The sequence below is a fragment of the Formica exsecta genome, unplaced genomic scaffold, assembly GCF_003651465.1.
Source record: "Formica exsecta isolate Colony F162 unplaced genomic scaffold, ASM365146v1 scaffold1136, whole genome shotgun sequence".
Classification (NCBI taxonomy): domain Eukaryota; kingdom Metazoa; phylum Arthropoda; class Insecta; order Hymenoptera; family Formicidae; genus Formica; species Formica exsecta.
The window spans coordinates 232841-239261 of NW_021848476.1; the positions used below are offsets into that span (position 1 = coordinate 232841).

The 6421-nt window shown below is 46.6% G+C and overlaps 1 long non-coding RNA gene across 3 annotated transcripts in view; it reads right to left on the reverse strand.

Annotated features, from left to right (window-relative positions):
* Window positions 1–6421, reverse strand: part of LOC115237239 — a 97896-nt gene that overhangs the window by 79174 nt on the left and 12301 nt on the right. For all 3 annotated transcript variants that reach the window (XR_003884324.1, XR_003884325.1, XR_003884323.1), the window contains exon 2: window positions 5440–5634. This is a non-coding gene — a long non-coding RNA (uncharacterized LOC115237239). The remainder of the gene's footprint in view (window positions 1–5439; window positions 5635–6421) is intronic.

The following is a 6421-nucleotide window of genomic DNA, read 5'->3' on the forward strand; positions in this document are numbered from 1 at the left end:
GACAAAATCTACACATGGTTTTATTCTTTCCTGTACAACATGACATTTTTCAAACTCGCCTCTCGATGCAAATACATACGTCGGTTTCACAAAAATAACGCTCTTTCGCGTCGCCATGCAACAATATGCACCCCACCTACCTACTCGACGACACCCTCTGCCCGCGCACACGTGTTATTTATGATTAGAACGGGATTACCCCGAGGGACATCGATGTAATGACCGATCCTGGCTATCGTCTCCTACAACCTATGATGGGACAAAACCTATATGGGACACGCGCGCGAATTTTTGCGAGGACGAAATTGCCGACGTAAACCTCCGCGCGCGTTTATAGGAACATGCGCAACCTCTCACACACGTGCGTAATACGTGCGGCGATTACGTGGCATACACAGGGCGGAACGGCATTTGCCGTGACGTCACGCGACTCTTGCCACAACTACGCCTTTAACGAGAGGAAGAAAGAGACGGAGAAAGAGAAAGAGAGAGAGACAGAGAACCGCGATGACGTTATATTCCCCGTAAAACCCCGGGCTCAACTACCCACGTGGCGGCCTCGTGAACCCTTTCGGTGGGAATCTTCAGGTTCTCTCAAAGTCCGCTGTACGCGAATTGACGGTCGATGATACATTGAATCAAACGAAATTGATTCGATACTTTACGCGTGTATTAGTCAATTTGGCATTTCAATCGATTATCGTTTAATTGCCCGTCAAATTTTATGTTTGACAAAAATGTTCTCTTAATTTTTAAGTTATTGCATGAGCGATAATAATAATAGAGAGAAAGTAGTATCATGCAAATGATAATAATATAATATTATCTCTTTCACGTGTGATATCGATCGATAGGTGTATACGCGTTAAGAATATAATCGCGTCCTTATTCCATCGAAATGTATACAGAAAGGAAGTTGTAATAATGTCTCTTTACGTCTCTCTTGAGCAGTTAAGCGAATATTTATGGATGTTAATTTCATATCGCGTTCTTTTTGCGATTCGCGAGATTAGCAATTACAATCGCGCTACCGCTTTAAACCCTCCGAGTTCTCTCGCGGATTATTATGTATTTGTGCAAACTTGTGAAACTTAGTTACGAGATGTTAACCGGATAATTTCCGCTTAAGAGTATACCTTAACTGCCCTTTATTACATTTGGCCACTAATCGTTTCAGAAATAGAGAATAAGAAATAAACACACGAACGAGAGAGAATGCGAAACACAAAGATTGCGACGATAAAGTCTACGTTTGCGATCTCAAGTCCTCAAAGGTAGGTTTTAATCGAGTGCCACTCGGAAACAATATACTTCAATTATCGTTCTCGTTCGAGAAACACCTTTTTTAATATATGCTACCCTTTGTTAATGTGATGATCGACGAAATTTGATGAAAATATCGCGACACGCGCCACGCGGGAGTGGCGAGAATTACGGGAAACCAAAATTACACGCGCGACAAAAGGAGAAATAATGCTAAACTAAAGCGACTAAAGATTAATTTGCAAATTACCTTAACGGAAACAATTTGCAGCGAGTTAACTCCTCGTTTAAGACATTATTAATTCGCGGCGGCAGCTTGCACTACCGTGACGAGAGATGTCCGAGAGGAATCGTAACAGATATTTATCTCGCTTATGCTAATGAGAACGGGAACGGTAGTATAATATAGTGATACGAATTTTAATCGTATCTCTGCCACGGGATCGAAAATTGACGTCGAAATTACGTCGATATCGTCGAAATTATCGCATGGTCGTGCGCCTCTCTTATTGCGGACTCGCGAGCATCGAGATCGGATCGACCGCCCGGTATATATCCGCGATCTCGCCGAATCGGCGCACCCGACAAAGAAACATCACCCTCGGCCTTCTTCTTCCTCGAGTCCATCGCGTGCACCGTCGCCATCATCTTCGACGTATACATAATTTCGCTCGGTCGCTCCCTAATCAACTCCTCGCGTTCTTCTCTCCTTCTCCTTGTCTCTCTCTTTCTTTCTTTCTCACTCGCTCGTCTCTCTCGTCCCGTGTTCTCGCGTATCAGGTGCGTCACGAAGCTCTGCCGGTGCCCGGAGGCATCGATTTCGATGCCCAACGTCGCAACATGGCTCGACGTCGTAAGAAACTCGTCTACCTCCCCCCGTCCCTCCCCCTCCCCCTCCCATCCCACCGTATCACGCTGCTGGCGTAATTTTGGACCGGGTTGCCGCTCGGTTCTCGCGCAAGAGGAGACGACGAGGCGGCTTTCTCGATACCTCGATCGAGGTGGAAGAAGCTTCGGAATGGAGTAGATGTTGGTGTTCGAGGGATGGAAGGTGGACGAAGACGCGAGGGGTCGCGAACGACGAGGGAGAAGCCGCCACGGCCGTGTGACGGAGGACGTGAAGGGTGTGAGGCGGAGAGTGGTAGAATAGGGTGGCCGGAGAAGGTGGTCGTGAAGGGTGACCCGAGGGTGGCTGGACGAAGAGGGCTAGAAGAGGAAGAGGAGGAAGAAGAGAAGGAGTAAGAGGAGGAGGTGGAGGGACACCTTGCTGGAAACGCGTCGGTTCGCCGGCACGCTAAGTATAGGCGTCCTCGCGACGCCGGCCGTCAATATACTACCCCTAACTAACCCCCCGGGGGTTCCGTGGGTGGTGTTGCTGACGGAGAAAAGCAGGCAGATCGTGCAGAGCGAGCGGATCGAGCGAGAGGGTGGAAGAAGCGGGAGAACGCGCGATGGCGCGCGAGGGACGCTTGAGCGAGAAAGGGCGGAGGGTCGACGAAGATCGCGAGACACGGTCGAAGCTAAGAGAAAGGAAGATGGTAGTATTAGAAGGGAGAGGAAGGTGGATGCTTGTGCACGAGGGGTCGTCGCCGTTGCCGTCGCCGACGTCGTCGTCGTCGTCGTCGTCGTCATTCTCCTCGTCGCCGACCCGCTGCTTGTTGTGTGCGCGAGAAGGTAGATGGGCACTACTATCCGACCGAGCATCCTATCCCATCCTATCCTCCCGGCGCTATCCTATCCTGACGTGGCTTAGTTTAGCTTAGGGCCTCGCCAGCCTGGAAGCTTCCTCATCGGAGGGAAGAGGATAGATACACGCGAATCACCGACGCGAGAACGACAAAGACGGCGAGAGCGAGATCGCGGAGGAAGGCCAGAGACCGCGGATAGTCGGAGGGTGGGTGAGGCGGAGGGGGAGAGGCGGATTGGAGGACTCGGAACGACGACGACGACGACGACGACGACGACGACGACGACGACGACGACGACGACGAGGGAGATAGAGCGCGTCGAGAGAGCGTAGAGTTGGCGGCGGTAGGACATTGCGGATATATTCGCCTCTATCCAGCAGCGACGAGAGAGCCAGCGCCAGCCTCTTCCTCGCGCTCTCCACACCACCACCACCGACCGACCGACCGACCGACCGACCGTCCGACCGACCGACCAACGGCGTAGCACAGCATCCTCTCCGGGGTTTCTCTCTCCTGACCATCCTGCGACGTAATCAGCGAGAGAACCCGCGTCGCCCGCTCGCCCACCCACCCGCTCGCCCTCTTCCACGTCATCCCGTCACCCTCTCCGCGTATCCCCGCGCCACTCGTTCGCGCGCGTTCGCGCTCTCGCCCACTTCCACCCTCTCTCATCCTCCTCCTTCTCCACTTTGGATCTCGCCACGATCCACCCTCTCTTCGCGCTCTCCACACACCCCCTTGGCATCCCTTACACACGGCGGCTGCCTGCCTGCCGTGGCATGCATCTATCCGGACGTCTATCTACCTATCTATCTCGATGCACTGGGTGTCTGTCCGAAAACCAGCTTCCATTTCTCCGCTTGAGTAAACGGGGCGAGCGCGTTTCCAACCTTTCCCCTCGTCCTCTTCTCGCCCTCCGCCACGATCGTAACGATACGAATGCCTCGATCCTATCGCGCTTTAACTCGAATCTTTAACTTGTAACGCTAAAGATGCCAATCTGTCGAATTGCTCAGTTTTCATACGGATAGTTTCGTTTGAGAAATGGGAGAATGTGAAATCAACAGCCGATTCAAACCTTTAATACGCTCTACATTATGATGTCAAAGTTTATCGGTCAATTAATATCATGGCTTATCAGTTGATTATTATTATCTGGCATTAATATGTCTCATTGATGTACATGTCTTGTTTAAATATACAACCGAGTGCATTTCCGAAATTACATGTAGTATCAACAGAGAGCGAATTAAAGGAGATAACTAGTGTATTTGCAGAAATTATTCACGATAATATCGGACTTGTAGATCTGATAAGAACAAAGTATGCATGTTTGTGTGCGTGTGTGCGTGAAAGAGAGAATGATTTTCCATGTAAATAATATAATAGTATAATAAATATATAATTTATATATGTAAGAGCCGTAAATTCTTGCGAAATTGATCGAAATTTGATATTCAACTTTGAATTTCTAGCATCAAAAAATTTTCGTTGGGAAGCAATTAAAATCAGCTGTGCAACGAGAAATAAAAATATATTATCGCTAAACAAATGTGGTTAATGATTTATCGAATTTTAAACTTTTACCTCTTGCCCGTCGATCTGATGTTCGCAATCTTATATATACATATATATTTTTATATATATTTTATATATTTATATATATTTTATTTTTTATCCCTCCGTAAAAAAGGCATGTTAAGTCGATCCCTCCGTAAAAAAGGCATGTTAAGTCGACCCCTCCGTAAAAAAAGGCATGTTAAGTCGATTCTCGAAAGTCTCGAAGTGTATTGTTGTCGCTTTTCCGCGATGCTGATTGGTTTTGTCATTGCGCTTACTTCGTGAGCGGCTGTCATATTTTGACAGTTATTTTGTGTATATATCGTTAAAAATGTTTAATGAAAAAGAATTAATAGCGCGCGCGAAGCGCGCGTTGTGTTATACTAGTTTATATATACTTTATATGTATATATATTTACTATAATACGCTGAAAAATATATAACAAAATGTCCGATACTTTATGACTTCATCGATGATCATTAAGGATTCTAAGAAGCCATTACAAGATCGCCAAGATCGTTGGATAGGGCACGAACAGGTCTTTTGTGACTGCAATTATGAAACGCCAACAACAATATTGTACCGCTCTTTGTTATATCTCTTTGTTCTATTTTCTAAATATGTATGTGTGCGATTCGTGTACCGGCTTTCATACAGTTAAGACCGTTTACTTATTTCTCCGTGCGCTCTTCCTCGCTATTCGCGTGAGCGCCCGTTAAGTATTTGATACGCGAGATCCAATCATTTGTGTTACAGTTGCGATAGATACAAATATCGTTTGTTAATAAACAACCAGTTTTAGCAAATCCTTTCACGCCTTCATTCCTGACACGTTAAAAAATCTCATTAACCCCTCGGTACATCCTCACAGCTTCAGAATCCCTGAAATATACAGCGCATAAAAATTTTCTTTCATTTTTTACTTACGCTTCCTTTTTGTTCACCATCCCCGTTAATTTTATTCACACATTCTTCAATCCTATTCACGCGTCGTATTTTTTAAATAATTGGTTGGTTAGTCCAAGGGTTTGTCGAAACTTTTGCCGAGATGCCTTCTTGTCAGCGTTGTCAGTAAAATGATACGCTACACTCAAGATATGCCCACTTTTTCATCTACAATTTCTGCAACAAAGAGACAATGGCAATCAACGCATCTCTTCGATATTCGATAGAATTGTATATTTATGAAATCTACGAAAGTCTCGATACAGTAGTTTCCTTATGTTTCCATGTTGAATTTTAATGTCAAATCAGATCGTGAGCAAATAAAAAATTGATATCGCGCTAACGATAAACCGAACGAAAGGTAATAATTATAAATGAATTCGCAACTAATTGGAAAGAGAGAGAGAAGAAAACTTTCGCATATACGCGAAAATTACGCGTGATTGCTTTATCGCGATAAATGAAAAAGGGAGAGAGAGAGAGAGAGAGAGAGAATTCGGCAGCCTCGCGGCTCGACGAAAGCGCGATCGAAATTTCATTTTAATCCCGAAATCCCGCGGCACATTATGGCCACTTTACCACTCCTCTCTTTCCTCCTTCTCTCTCTCTTTCTCTGTCACTCTCAGCTTCCTTTTTTTCGCGATACGCCGCGAGCGTAATTACGAATACAAGCGATGCGAGAACGGGTAAGGAGAGCGAGACGACGACAGTGTGGGAATACAGTACGGCGTACACGTGTATCTGTTATTGTGATATGGATGTTAATAGGTTAGGGGGTCTCCGGAGAATGTGGGGTGAATCACGATTTCGATAAGGGTTTATGTTCCTCCCTCTCCCTCTCTCCCTCTCTCTCTGCCTCTGATGCGGCAGCTCTTGCCCTCCCGCCCGCCCGTCCTCCCTCCTCTCTCTCTCTCTCTCTCCCTCTCCCTATCCTTTCCGCGCTCTCTTTCTCTCCGTATTACGC